General features: G+C 37.0%; 1 pseudogene; it reads left to right on the top strand.

Moving 5' to 3' along the window:
• The first annotated feature begins 2,439 nt into the window (after positions 1 to 2,439).
• Positions 2,440 to 3,058, top strand: LOC132226396 (non-histone chromosomal protein HMG-14-like; annotated as a pseudogene).
• The last annotated feature ends 10,459 nt before the right edge of the window (positions 3,059 to 13,517 follow it).

Below are 13,517 nucleotides of genomic sequence, written 5' to 3'. Positions count from 1 at the left end.
GAGAGAGTGAGGGTGAGGAAGTAGAAAACACAAGCATAAGCCCATTTTAACATATTTTTTCCAGAAATCTGATACTTAGGGAGAGATATGAGAACTAAAATAAGCTTATTTCAAGGTGAAAGGTCTTTAATAGAATATTAATTAGTATTCTCTCTTTTCTCTTGGAATTTTGGCTGATATGCAGAAGTTGAAAACAACACACAATTAACACCCATATATTCTAAATAAAAGAGAATCTGACACTACATCTTTTCTCTTTGAGTGGTTTACTTGATTAAACCAAACCTATCCAGAATATTCTTTTATTTTCATTAACTTCATAGTCACCTGATTAGGGATCATAATTACATCTGTAAAATCCGTTTTGTCATATAACTTAATAATTATGGGAATTATATCTCATAATATTCAGGGCCCTAATCCTACTTATAGGCAGTGTGAGGGACATTCAGGTTTATTTTAGAATTCTGTCTAAAAATTTGAGCTTAAAAGGGATTTTTTTTAGGTTTATTCTAATGCAAAAAATATCTACACTAATAAAAGAGAAACATGCAAATTAACCATCCCTTCATAATACCCACAAGCCACGCCCACCAGCCAATCAGGAGTGAGTATGCAAATTAGTGGGACAAAGATGGTGGCAGACATGGAGCTAGCCAGAGCAGGCAGGAGGCTTGGGTCGCTCAGGTGACAAAGGAAGCCACGCTTCCTGCCTGCCTGGGCTGGCGCCAAGGAGGAGCCTTGTGGGTGGCAGCCACGGAGCAGGCCAGAGTGCAGGGAGGCTTGGGGCAACACAAGCTTCCCTCCTGCCCTGGCTGGGGGCTGAAGGAGAGGCCTGTGGACACAGGAGGCTTGGGTTTCCAGGGCCAGCTGCTGAGGGAGGGGCCTGCAAACAGCCCTCAGCACTCACCCAGGCTGGCCATGCCACCATCGAGGTGAGGGTCCCCGCTGGGGGACATGGCCAGCCTGAAAACGGCCCTCAGCCCCTCACCCAGGCTGGCCAGACCCCCAGCAGGGACCCTCACCCTATGGGGGCATGACTGGCCTGCAAACTGCCCCAGCCCCTCGCCCAGGCCACTCAGCCCCCCAAGAGAACCCCCATCCTAATCCTGGACACCCTTCAGGGAAAACCAGCTGCCCCTCCCCCAGTGCACCAAGCCTCTATCTATACTAATAAAAGGGTAATATGCTAATTAGACTGGGAGATCTTCCAGGAGACCTTCTGGACAAAGCCATGGTGGCAGGGCCGAGGTAGGGGTGGTTAGGGGCCAAGAGGGGAGGGCAGTTGTGGGTGATCAGGCCAGGATGGGATGGGAGTTGTTGGTGATCAGGCCGGTGGGGCCGGGCGGGAGGGCAGTTGGAGGTGAGCAGGCTAGCAGGCAGAGTGGTTAGGGACAATCAGGAAGGCAGACGAGTGGTTAGGAGCCAGCAGTCCCAGATTGCAAGAGAGATCCCAGATTGGAGAGGGTGCAGGTCGGGCTGAGGGATCACCCGCCCCCCCCACCGCACGAATTTCATGCACTGGGCCACTAGTATATATATTAATGTGTTAATGATATCTAAAGGAGAGAATCATTATAATGATGATTCTTGAGACTTATCCTATATAATGAGAGGGATATGCTAATTAGCCCAGATATGCTAATTAGTCACGGCCAGATATGCTAATTAGTCATGACCAGTATGAAAATTGACCATCACTCCAACACAGTAACAAGAGAGGGATATGCTAATTAGCCCTGGTATGCTAATTAGCCATGGCCAGTATGAAAATTGACCATCACTCCAACACACAAGATGGCCACCACAAGATGGCCAACAAGGAAGGGTAATTGAGGGGACCAGGCCTGCAGGGGAGGACAGTTGGGGGCAATCGGGCCAGCAGGGAACAGTTAGGCATCAACCAGTCTGGCAGGGAAGTAGTTAGGTGTCGGTCAGGCTGGCAGGGGAGTGGTTAGGGGGTGATCAGTCTAGCAGGCAGAAGCAGTTAGGGGCAATCAAGTAGGCAGGCAGGCGAGTGGTTGGGAGCCTGTAGTTTTGGATTGTGAGAGTTTTGGATTGGGCCCGATCCTAAATGGGCAGTTGGACATCCCTCAGGGGTCCCAGATTAGAGAGGGTACAGGCTGGGCTGAGGGACACCCTCCACCCAGTCCACGAATTTCATGCACTGGGCCTCTAGTGTTGGATAAGAAGAAAAGTAAGAACATGAGATGATGTTGGATGGTATAAAAATAGTTTTAATGGATTGGTGTTCTTGGTGCGATCAAGTCAGTGTTCAAATGTGATACTAAAGAAAGTGGGCTCAAAAGTTAAGATGCGATCGCGGGTCAAGCAGCGTGGGCGGTGGGAGACGTGGCAGCAGCCAGGCAGCCCAGGTTCACCAAGCCACTAGGCGTGCAGTGGCCCTCAGGCACCCAGCACCACGGGCCCTCTGCCATGATGCCCAAGAGGAAGGTCAGCTCTACAGAGGGGCGGCCAAGGAGGAGCCCAAGAGAGCAGGTCGGCCAGGTTGTCAACCAAACCTGCTCCTGCAAAAGTGGAAATGAAGCCCAAAAAGGCAGCAGGAAAGGATAAATCTGAAGACAAAAAAGTGCAAATGAAAGGGGAAAGGGGAGCAAAGGGAAAGCAGGCCGAAGTGGCTGACCAGGAACCTAAAGATCTACCGGCAGAAAACAGAGAAACTAAAAACGAGTAGAGTCAAGATGAAGCAGGAGAAAAAGAAGCCAAGTCTGATTAACATCATATACCATGTCTTATCAGTGGTCCCTGTCTCCCTTCTTGTAGAATCCAGAGGAATATTTTTATCAACTATTTTGTAAATGTGAGTTTTTTAGTAGCTCTAGAAACATTTTTAAGAAGGAGGGAATTCCATCTCATCCCATTTTTTTAAGTGTAAATGCTTTTCTTTTTCAGAGGTGAAATCATTTGCTGGTTGTTTATTTTTTGTACAACCAGAAAATAGTGGGCTATTGAATATGGGAGACTTTGATTGTGTTGGGTATCAGCTTAACATTCCACAGATGGGGGTAGTTTTTATATCCTATAATACAAAGCATACTAAATGTCGATTTGGAGTCAGTCATGTGTTTGCTATGTCTTTAACATTTTAAATTGCTTCTATCCACTTTTTGGTAGAATTGTTTCCTAAAGAAAACCACTCCTTGCTCTTGGCTCTCCCAGTCAGAATTGTGTGCATCTGTAACATCTTTGGTGTGATAGTCCAGTTTCCCCAGTAACTTTGTCAGTGTGCTGTGAAAGATTGAAAATTTGATTATATATGATATTAAATTGTGAATTGGTGGGACTTTGATGTAACAACGTATCAACAGTTGAAGATATTGGTACTTGGTACTCTATTCAGGAAAGTTAGCCTCTAAATTTTAAGCTGGAAAGTCACTGGAATAACTGTTTAGAAAAGAAACACAACTACATGACTTTATACTTCTGGCACGTATGTTAAGAATTGTGTACAAATTGAAATGGCTGTGTACTGATCCTCAAAACCAATAAAATCTCAAAGAAAGAATTGTTTGAGGCACATGAAAAAATCTTAGGATGCATTGGGTTATAAAGTTGGGTGTTGAAGGGGTTTAGATATCTCAGTAATCAATAATGAAAAGGTCAAGATCAGTTTATGTCAATGTGGAAATGACTAAGAATGAAGTCAGGAGTATTAGTGAAAAGAAAGACAGTGAGCCATATGCTAAATTTTTTTAAGAATGAGGGTATAGGTATGTCAAACAAAATGGTAGAAAATTACAGAAAGGGGAGCAATGGTGCTTCATGTATTCTGTTGCCTGTGGCTCTTAGTTGGGAGATGAATTAATTTGTTAGTAGTGATTTGGGTTATTTCATTAAAGGAAGAAGCCAAAAGCAGTTGGGAACATTAATGAGGAAAAAATTGAACACTTAACTCATCTCAAGGTTCAATTTTATATTGAAGAAAGAAAATACAGCTCTAGCTGGTTTGGCTCAGAGGATAGAGCGTCAACCTGCGGACTAAAGACTCCCAGGTTTGATTCCAGTTAAAGGCACCTGCCCAGATTCCGGGCTCAATTCCACAGTAAGGGGCATGCAGAAGGCAGCCAATCAATGACTATCTCTCATCATTGATGATTCTAACTCTCTCCCTTTCTCTTACTCTCTGAAATCAATAAACATATGTTTTAAAAAAAGAAAACACACACACACACACACACACACACACACACAAAACTTCAAAGGAAGACCTACCATCAGGAAACAGAATAGTCAAAGAACAAGATAAGAAAGTTATGAATAACTCTGAATTAATCCTCAAATAATCAACTATTACTTTATTGTTTCCTACAGAATGAGTATTCCTATGTAGTAAAACCCATTGTTTAATTTTAAAATAACACAGACATCAACAATGGTACCCTAAGTATTATTTTTCTAATGGTTGCATTTTGGAAGTCAGACACCACCAAATACAGCAAGTATAATATTTATTAAGCAATTTGAGGAAATTCTCCCTTGCATACATGTGCATTGTGATCAATGTGTCTCAATTACAGATATTTGCATCAATTTCCATTTCATTGGGGGAGAATTTAATTAGTCCTATCAAATTTAATCAGTAAGTGGCTTGGCATTTAATTGGAAAAGTCATCAGATTTTTTTCCAATGGATTGAGTTTTTAGCTATTCTTGTTGACTGAGTTCACACCCTGAAATGAAATTTCACTAATTAAACCTCTAAAAATCTAAGACGTTTTTACTACTCTAGAAACTTTACTACTGTGTATTTCGTATAGTGTTGAGCTCATGTCTTCTTTCCTTCCTGATGGCTCAACAGGTTGTCAACACTGAGTACATATTCCTGCATCCCTTCCTTCATGTGCTAAGGTTAAAAAGATAAATGACAAAAGATTCCTGCCCTCTAGGTTCTCATAGCCAAATATTGTTGTTGTTTTTTTTAAAAAAAAAAGTAAAAAAGAAACAAAAGAAACCCACTGTTATAGCAAATGTTAATAATTTTAAAAAGTAATATGGAAACACCACCTAAAAAGTAATTCATTTTGGCTGAGTTAATGATGGGTATATAAAATTTAAGATTGCAGCTTTGAAAAGTGACTAAGTGAAAGAAAAAAATTGATGTTATATATACAAGGACCTATAGTATCTAAAGGATATGTCATATGGTGCATTGCATCCCTTGAGAATTAAATATTCTGTATGAGATGGCTATAAACTTGTAGTGAGGCAATAAAGGGAGAGATCAGAAAGATTATGTCTTAGCTATTATGCCAAGTCGGCTCAATGTTACCTTGAAAGTAAACACTGATGTAAGATTTGCCCTTACTTCTCCTTTAACAGCCTCACTTGGAGAAAAACCCTCTTAATCAAGCCAATAAGAATCAGTATAATGCTTTGTTTTGTTTTGTTTCCCTCTAAAACAGTTTCCCTCAAAGAACAGTTTCCCTTCATGCCCTAGAAAGGAAGGTTTTTGCTTATTCTCATAGAAATATCAACTACCACTTAGTTGTATTGGACCATTTGAACAATTATTTTATTGCAAAATGTGTGAGTGTGTTCTTGTTTGTTTGACTGACGGTGCCTGCCTAATAATGTGAACTATTTGTTCAGTTACTTTCCACTTCATCTTCAAACACTACTGAATGCAGAAGATACCATTATGTATTTAGATTAGACAAAACCCTAAAAACAATTGATTTTATTTTCAGAAAACAAGATTGTACACCATTCTAGCCAGGTTTTCCAAGATAATCCTCTTGTCGCTTATTAAGGAAATAGTATATACCAATAAGCTTTGTGTATTTTTTTTCAAAATATGGAAAGAAAAAAGAGTAAAAAAATGCCATGTGCAATTATTGAAAATATTAATACAAACTATGTCTTTACTTAGTGATTTTTTTTAATTTAGTAGGTTACTATTATTTCTGAAGCATCATTTTATGATGCATTTTATCTACCTGTATTATAATTCCTTATATTAATGATAAAGTGGAAATCAGCCTGTATAGTTACTATACATTTGAAAAGGTTATTGAAAAATTTATTTTTCAAAGCCTACGATTTTCAGAAGAAAAAAAGGGAGTTAGTATTACCATGACTCACAAATAACTAAACTAATAACAATAATGATTATGACAAAAATAACAAGTGAGCGAAAAATATGCATGATCTCACACAGCAATTTTGTTGTCAGTGTGAATGAAAGTCAAATACTTTCTAAATCCATCTGCAGAAAACTAAAAATGGTAAGTTGAAAGAAGATCACACTATTTCAATCCCTTCACTTTAAATGAGGTACCATTGTGGGATGCCAGCTCTGAATAAAAAAGACATTGTAAATTGTCTTTATGTTTCCAAAATGTGGCTTAAATAAAACTAACTTTACTACATCTATAATGATTTTGCTATATTTTGAGATTTGATATATAAGCATTATGAAAAAGATATCAGGAAAAAAACATGCAATTATATTTTTAAGGTAGTGGTAGAAAATTTTCTAAGATTTTTTTCTAATCCTATAATCTATACTAATAAAAGGGTAATATGCTAATTAGACTGGGTCAACCGGACATCTTCCAGTCATCCTGCCTTCCTTCCAGACAAAGCCACAGTGGCGGGGGCTGAGGCAGAGGCAGTTAGGGGTGATCAGGCCAGCAGGGGAGGGCAGTTAGGGCCAATCAGGCAGGCAGGCAGAGGGGTTAAGGGTGATCATGCAGGCAGGCAGGCAGGTGAGCGGTTAGGAGCCATGGTCCCGGATTGTGAGAAGGATGTCTGACTGCCAGTTTAGGCCCAAAACTGGCAGTTGGACATCCCCCAAGGGGTCCCAGATTGGAGGGGGTGCAGGCTGGGCTGAGGGACCCCCCCTCCCATGCACAAATTTTGTGCACCAGGCATCTAGTAAAGCAATGAATGAGAAGGAAAAAAATCTTTTAGTGCCTACCATGTCTTCTATTTTTTAGTATTCTCTCAACCCATTAAAAATATTAATTTTCGTATATCATTGGAGTGATCTTTACCCTCAATATAGTATCTATAACTTACATGAATTTTTACAATTACTGAGTATTCATGTATGAATATGCAATGCATATAATTACTTTGCAGATTTTCAACATTTTACATTATAGTGTATTAGTTATCTAATGCTAATACCAAATTATCCCAAAATTTAACAGCTTAAAGCACAAAGGAATCCACAATCCAGAATCCAGGAGTAGCTTTGCTGTATGGTTCCAACTCAAGATACATCACAAATTTCAATCCAGTGGTTGATTAAGGCTACAGTCATTTAAAATTATTTTACTTGATTTTCACAGAGAGAAGGGAGGGAGTGAGAAGAGGAGATGTGAAAGCAAAACAGTGATCAGAGAATGAAACATCTATCAGCTACCCCTGCACGCCTCCGACCAAAAATCAAGCCTGCAACCCCAAGCATGTGCCCTGACCAGGAATCAAACCGGCAACCCTTTAGCACAGATTGATGCCCAACCAATTGAGCAATACTGGCCAGGGCTAAGGGTAAAGTTATCTTAAAGCTTTGCTTTCAAGCTCACTTAACTGGTTATTGGCGACTTTCTGCACTCTTCTTTACCTTTCTTACCAGACTATTCACACAGAATAATAATCATAGTATAATGCAGAATAATAGTGTTTGATATAAAGCAATTGATAGAAATCCTAGAAAAGGACAATGAGGTTTATGGCCAAAGACTTCATGCGATATAAACATTAGTACTAATTATAATAACAAATGTATCATGGTATATCATATTGCCTTTGAAAGCAATTATTATTAGCATGTATGTTATAAATGGAAATGAAAGGCAAGATAAACATGTTAGACAAGATAATGCAAAATATCTAAAAATTATTTTTGTTATTGAGTTATATTCATACTTTGGAAAGAAAGTATTGATGCCATGACTGAAAAAAAAATGAGAGTCATGGATCATGAAATGTATGAAAACAAAGGATAAATCAGAACATGTCAATCAGTCCAAGTTTCCATTTAATTCAATACTGAAGAGAAGCTATTTAATCATGAAGTTATCTGACAAGAACATTCATGGAGAAATAATCACTGGGAACAAGAGACCTAAGTATTGTTTTTTCCTTCCACCTTAACTCCATTTATCTGCTTTTCCTGAATTAAAGTACTATTGAGCTAAGGGCAGCTGAGTACATGTGAAAACTTGAGGCTCTGTGGGAGTCAGGGTCAGAAGTGCCATGGAGCTTCATCCACTGTAGAATTTCCAATGAAAACATTTAAAAATGCTGGGCACTAAATTCAGCCTGCCCAGCAGTGAAATAATTGAGGAAAAGATCAAATTCAGCTTCATATGACTGTGTCAGTTTTCTATTGATCCAAGTCCAAAAAGAGCTGCAGAAAGATATAAATACAGCACTAGTAACACAATTAGAGTTATTCTCTATGTAAACAATAGAAGTTACTGAGTGGAATATGGACTAGATGAAGGTAAGGTAGTAAGTAAATAAATAATTAAATAAATATACACCTTAAAAATAATTATCTACTCTAACTAAAAATCTATTTCTAAATGTTGAAATAACTTACCAAGTCCATTTTAGATTGAGATTAAATGAACCATAAAGAAATATCTCATATGCTAACATCATAAAGTTTCTTAGAAAGGAAAAAAAATGAACAGGCAATAGATTATTAGAAGCTCAGAGATAGTAACATGAAATGGAGATAGTTTCTAAATGCAATTTCTATTCATTCAATCCTTTGTTCAACTACTCAGAAGTATCTATTGAACATGTATTATTTGTCAAGCACTCTAGACACTGGCGGTACAGCAATAAAATATAAGGACAACAAAATGCCCTGTTTTATGGAGCTTACATTCTACTTTGAGGACCAAATAACAAACCCCAAAATGTATGTGTATTACAGAGAAAATATGATTTATTAAGAAAAATATAGCAGAGAAGGATAGAAAAGGCTAAAGAGTGTTATTTTCAATAATGGGGCAGGGCACTGTCTATAGTCATGATGTTTCCACTAATAACTTCCCATTGACCCAAAAAGCCAAAAAAGTAATGTTGCCATAGGGATGGTCCATTATCATCATCAGAGTTACTCTCAAAAAGCGTGGCCTAGGCACCAGTTATATTGATATTATTTCAAAGCCTGTTAGAAATGTAGCTCAAGCGGTGTCCAGACCTACTGAGTCAGAATCTACATTCTAAAGAGATCTCCAGATTATTTGTAAGCACACATAGAATTTACAAAATGCTTTCCTAACAAATTTAGCCACATATTCAGACAAAAATTCTTTTAAATACATCCCATTTTATTCTTATCCTATTTTATTCTTTCAACTTCCATCTTTATTCTCCTCTCAATTTATACCTTCTGTCTGTTCATGTGAAATAGCTAAGGAAGTGTGTGGGATGTTGGGAATCGCTGGCTGTTGTCACCTAATGCTCTAGAGCCCACACCTCTATATCCCCAAAATATCTGAATTCCTAAAACATACTTCTGTACATTGATTCAAAATTCAATTATTTGGAGCATTTCTTTTCAAGAGCCTTTCTTTTTCATTTATTTATTTTTAATTGAATTTATTGGGGGTGACATTGGTTAGTAACATTATATGGGCTTCATGTATATAATTCTACAATATGTCATCTGTATATTATATTGTGCATTTACAAGCCTCTTCTATCATCATGTATTCCCCCCTTTACCCTCTTCATATCTAAGCTAGTATTAAGGTTATAGCTAAATGATTTGGGACTTCCCAAATTGAAGAACTACCCAATATGCAAACATAGAATTAACTGAGCCTGACCAATGCACAAACATAATACAGATTTGTGCAAGTAGGTATGCATGCTGAAGATTCTCTAATCAACTGAACCACACTGACCAGGGCCAGTGTGGTTCAGTTGGCTAGAGAATCATTTCATGCACAAAAAGGTGACTGGTTCAATTTCCGGTCAGGACACATGCCTAGGTTCTGGGTTTGATCCTTGGTGGGGGTGCGTACAGGAGGCAGTGGAATGATGTTTCTGTCATACATTAATATTTCTCTCTCTCACTCTCACTCTCTCCCTCCTCTTCTCTCTAAAAAATCAGTAAAACATATCTTTGGGTGAGGATTGAAAAAAACAAAAAAGTCTTGATTTGTGATTCCATCATCATAATGTGTTAAATTATTTAATTGCCTATAAATATTATGCTATTAATGATTATATATAAATCTTAATTTGTTGAACAACTTAAATTATTCATAATTCAACTATACACTTGAGGAATTTTAGACACGTTGGACAATCAAGACAATTAAATTGTCAAGGAGAGTTAACTTTCCTGTATGAATCACAAGCTTTCCTTTATAAAAATGCTTAGAATAATGGCATGGTTTTCAAGAAAGCTCTTATGTTTCCCATATAATTTATATCTAAAAGAATTTTGACTTAGTGCCTAGAAATCAATTTAGCACACAATTTCAGTTTTAAATGAAGCACTAAAGTTCTCCCATAGCTTTTCTTCTTAAGAAAGAAAAAAAGCCTGAGAGGGATAGGTTATAGCCAAGTTTATTTTATTATATTTTATTTGGTGAGAAGTACTTTCCAAGACATTGAACTTTGAAAAGCTAATTTACAGTGATCTTTATGTGATGAGGGAAATGCTCTCGTTATTGTGCACTTAATATGTAGAACCAAGAGAAGAAGATCATGCTCAATTACTTATTATTGAAATGAAGGCTTTCATCCCAGTAAACCAAAGTTCATAAAGCCAGAATAAAATGTAATATTAAAATAATATTGACACATGCTTCTTGTTTAAACAATTTTTATTAGGCTATTTTTAATTTATTCTAAATTTTAAACAGACCATAATTTTCCTTCATATCCAAAGTATGTACATTTCATCTTACAAAAACATTATCACTTAAGGGCATAGCTTTGATTTGCTTCACTGGATATAGGAGACACTTATTTTGCATTGGTGAATAGCAATACAAATATTTTTCTGACTTATTTCTAGGTATCATTTGTGTATTTTTTTCGACATGAAAGTATATACATTACAATAGCATTGACCCTGGTAATTGACATATTACATATATTATCTGATTAATTAGAAAATATTTTATTCCCATTTTACTGGTGAGTATATCGTGATTCGAAAGATTAGCTAATAGCCCAGATTCACAGGCCTGGCAACAATTAAAACCAAGTTCTGGCTTTAAAGTTCATATTCAAGCATGTCAATCTTGTGGCCCGTCGACTGCATGTGACCCACACAGAATATTTTTGCAGCCCAGCCAATATAACAGTATGTAAGAAGCATTTTAATAAAAATGTTGTGCCATAACTGGTTTTGCTCAATGGATAGAGCATCCACCTGCGGACTCAAGGGTCCCAGGTTCGATTCCGGTCAAGGGCATGTACCTTGGTTGCGGGCACATACCCAATAGGGGGTGTGCAGGAGGCAGCTGATCAATGCTTCTCTCGCATCGATGTTTCTAACTCTCTATCCCTCTCCCTTCCTCTCTGTAAAAAAAAAACACCCATAAAATATATTTTTTTAAAAATGTGTAACTTAACTTTTACAATATCCTGTTATACATGATTATTAATAACTAACTACAATGTTCACTAATGACTGATTACTATCATCGTGTTGCATTCTTTTCCCTTACTCGCCTTACACGCAGGCGTACCATTTCTCTCCACTAATACTAACAGCGAATATTTTAGCAGCCAATTGCCACGTCATTAGTCTTGGACTGACTTGTTTGGTGTGCGCAACAGGAAATATTTCTCTTTCGGGGAACAAGAAAAATAGTTTTATTTGCGTTACACTTATTAATTTGTACAGTTATTCAGTGTCTGGTAAGTTAATGTTCAAGATAAATATTAATTTTTATTAAAATCTTCTATTATTTTATGTTAACTAGTACTCCTTTATTTCAGCCCTGTGTCTTCAGCATACCTCTATCGAAATAAACCTACGTTTCTATGAAAATTAAACTTTTGTTTTTTTGCAGCCCACATACACTTAAACCTTGCTGATTTGGCCCGTGTTAGCCTTTGAGTTTGACATGCTTGTTCACATTCATGATACAGCAGGAGGCTACCTCACTGCCTGTATAGGAATTTCACATGCACTATCTCATTTCATCTTCCCAATAATATCTTTGAGCTGTGCCTTTCAGTATGTCTATAGAAAATAACACTGTATATAAAGGAATTTATTCTTTTTCTAAGCTCATTTAAGGGAGATAGCTGATATATCTGATGATAACAAAGAAATGATACTAACCTGATCCACTTAAAAATAATACTATAACACATGCCACTACTATATAGACCACTTTTTCCCTAGTATTTATTTGGATGATCTGCTGTGCTAAGTATTTTACATTTTAATTGTTTTTGTATTATTATTCCATTTCAGATATGAGCAAACTGTGATACTAGAACTAGATGGTAATTTTTTTTCCAAAATCACACAAGTACAGGATCTAGAACTTGATTGTAAGTTAGTCTGGTTCCATAAAACAATATAGCAATTGGACTGTCAGTATGTGTCTAATGACCAATGACTGTTTTATTGTAAGCAAGGAAATTATCAGATTTTCAGAATACAGAAGTCAATTTAATTACAGTGCAAATAATGAGTTTTAGGGAAAGAAAATTCAGTTAGACAGTTGTTTTGGTAATCTACTTAAGACGATGCTTAGAGTTCTGGTTTGGGCAATAGAGAGGATAGCATTCTTTGTCATGAATTATAAAACTCAGTAGGAAAAAAATTTGTGGGAAGATGATGGGATCAGCTTGGAGCAATCAGACTATGATGTGCGTGTTAGATAAGTATGAAGAATATCTATGTAGAGATGGCTGAGTAGATCTGGAATTTTCCATCTGGCCTAAACAAACTTGGAAATGATCATTTAAAAGGTGGTTACTAAGACTTAGGGGTAAATGTATGCAGGAGAAGTATTTCAATTTACTTTATGCAAAAAAGCTATGTGACTTGCAGGCCATGAGAAAGAACTGTGGTTTTAATCACTAACAGTGACATAAAACATAATTTTCAATCTACTTAAAAATAATGATAGCCTTAATAAATAAAATAATAAAGGTCACCAATAGTTATTTTTTATATCAAGTAGTTTAGTTCAATTTATCTAACACATACTTATTAAACAGCTTTCCCAACTTGCGTTGCTATCATTAAGTGGTGGTATTACAAGGGAAATATCACTCATATTTCAGTAGCCAAGAAGAACTGCATTCAAAACAAAATGCTTTATTGTACATAAGGGATTTATAGTATCAGATTGGCAGAATACAAATATCAATTTAATTGCAATAAAAATAATGGGTTTTAGGGGGATATACCTGAGGAAGAAAATCTCTTTAGGTTATTTTGAGTGGTTTTAAAATAACTGATATGTTTGGATTTACATTTTATATAGGCGCTCTGCAATAAGGTAAGTGCAGTCAAGTATGGCAAGTCTGGATAGGGAAACAAGA

This window comes from Myotis daubentonii, chromosome 2 (genome assembly GCF_963259705.1).
Source record: "Myotis daubentonii chromosome 2, mMyoDau2.1, whole genome shotgun sequence".
Classification (NCBI taxonomy): domain Eukaryota; kingdom Metazoa; phylum Chordata; class Mammalia; order Chiroptera; family Vespertilionidae; genus Myotis; species Myotis daubentonii.
This window is presented reverse-complemented; position numbering and strand designations above follow the sequence as displayed.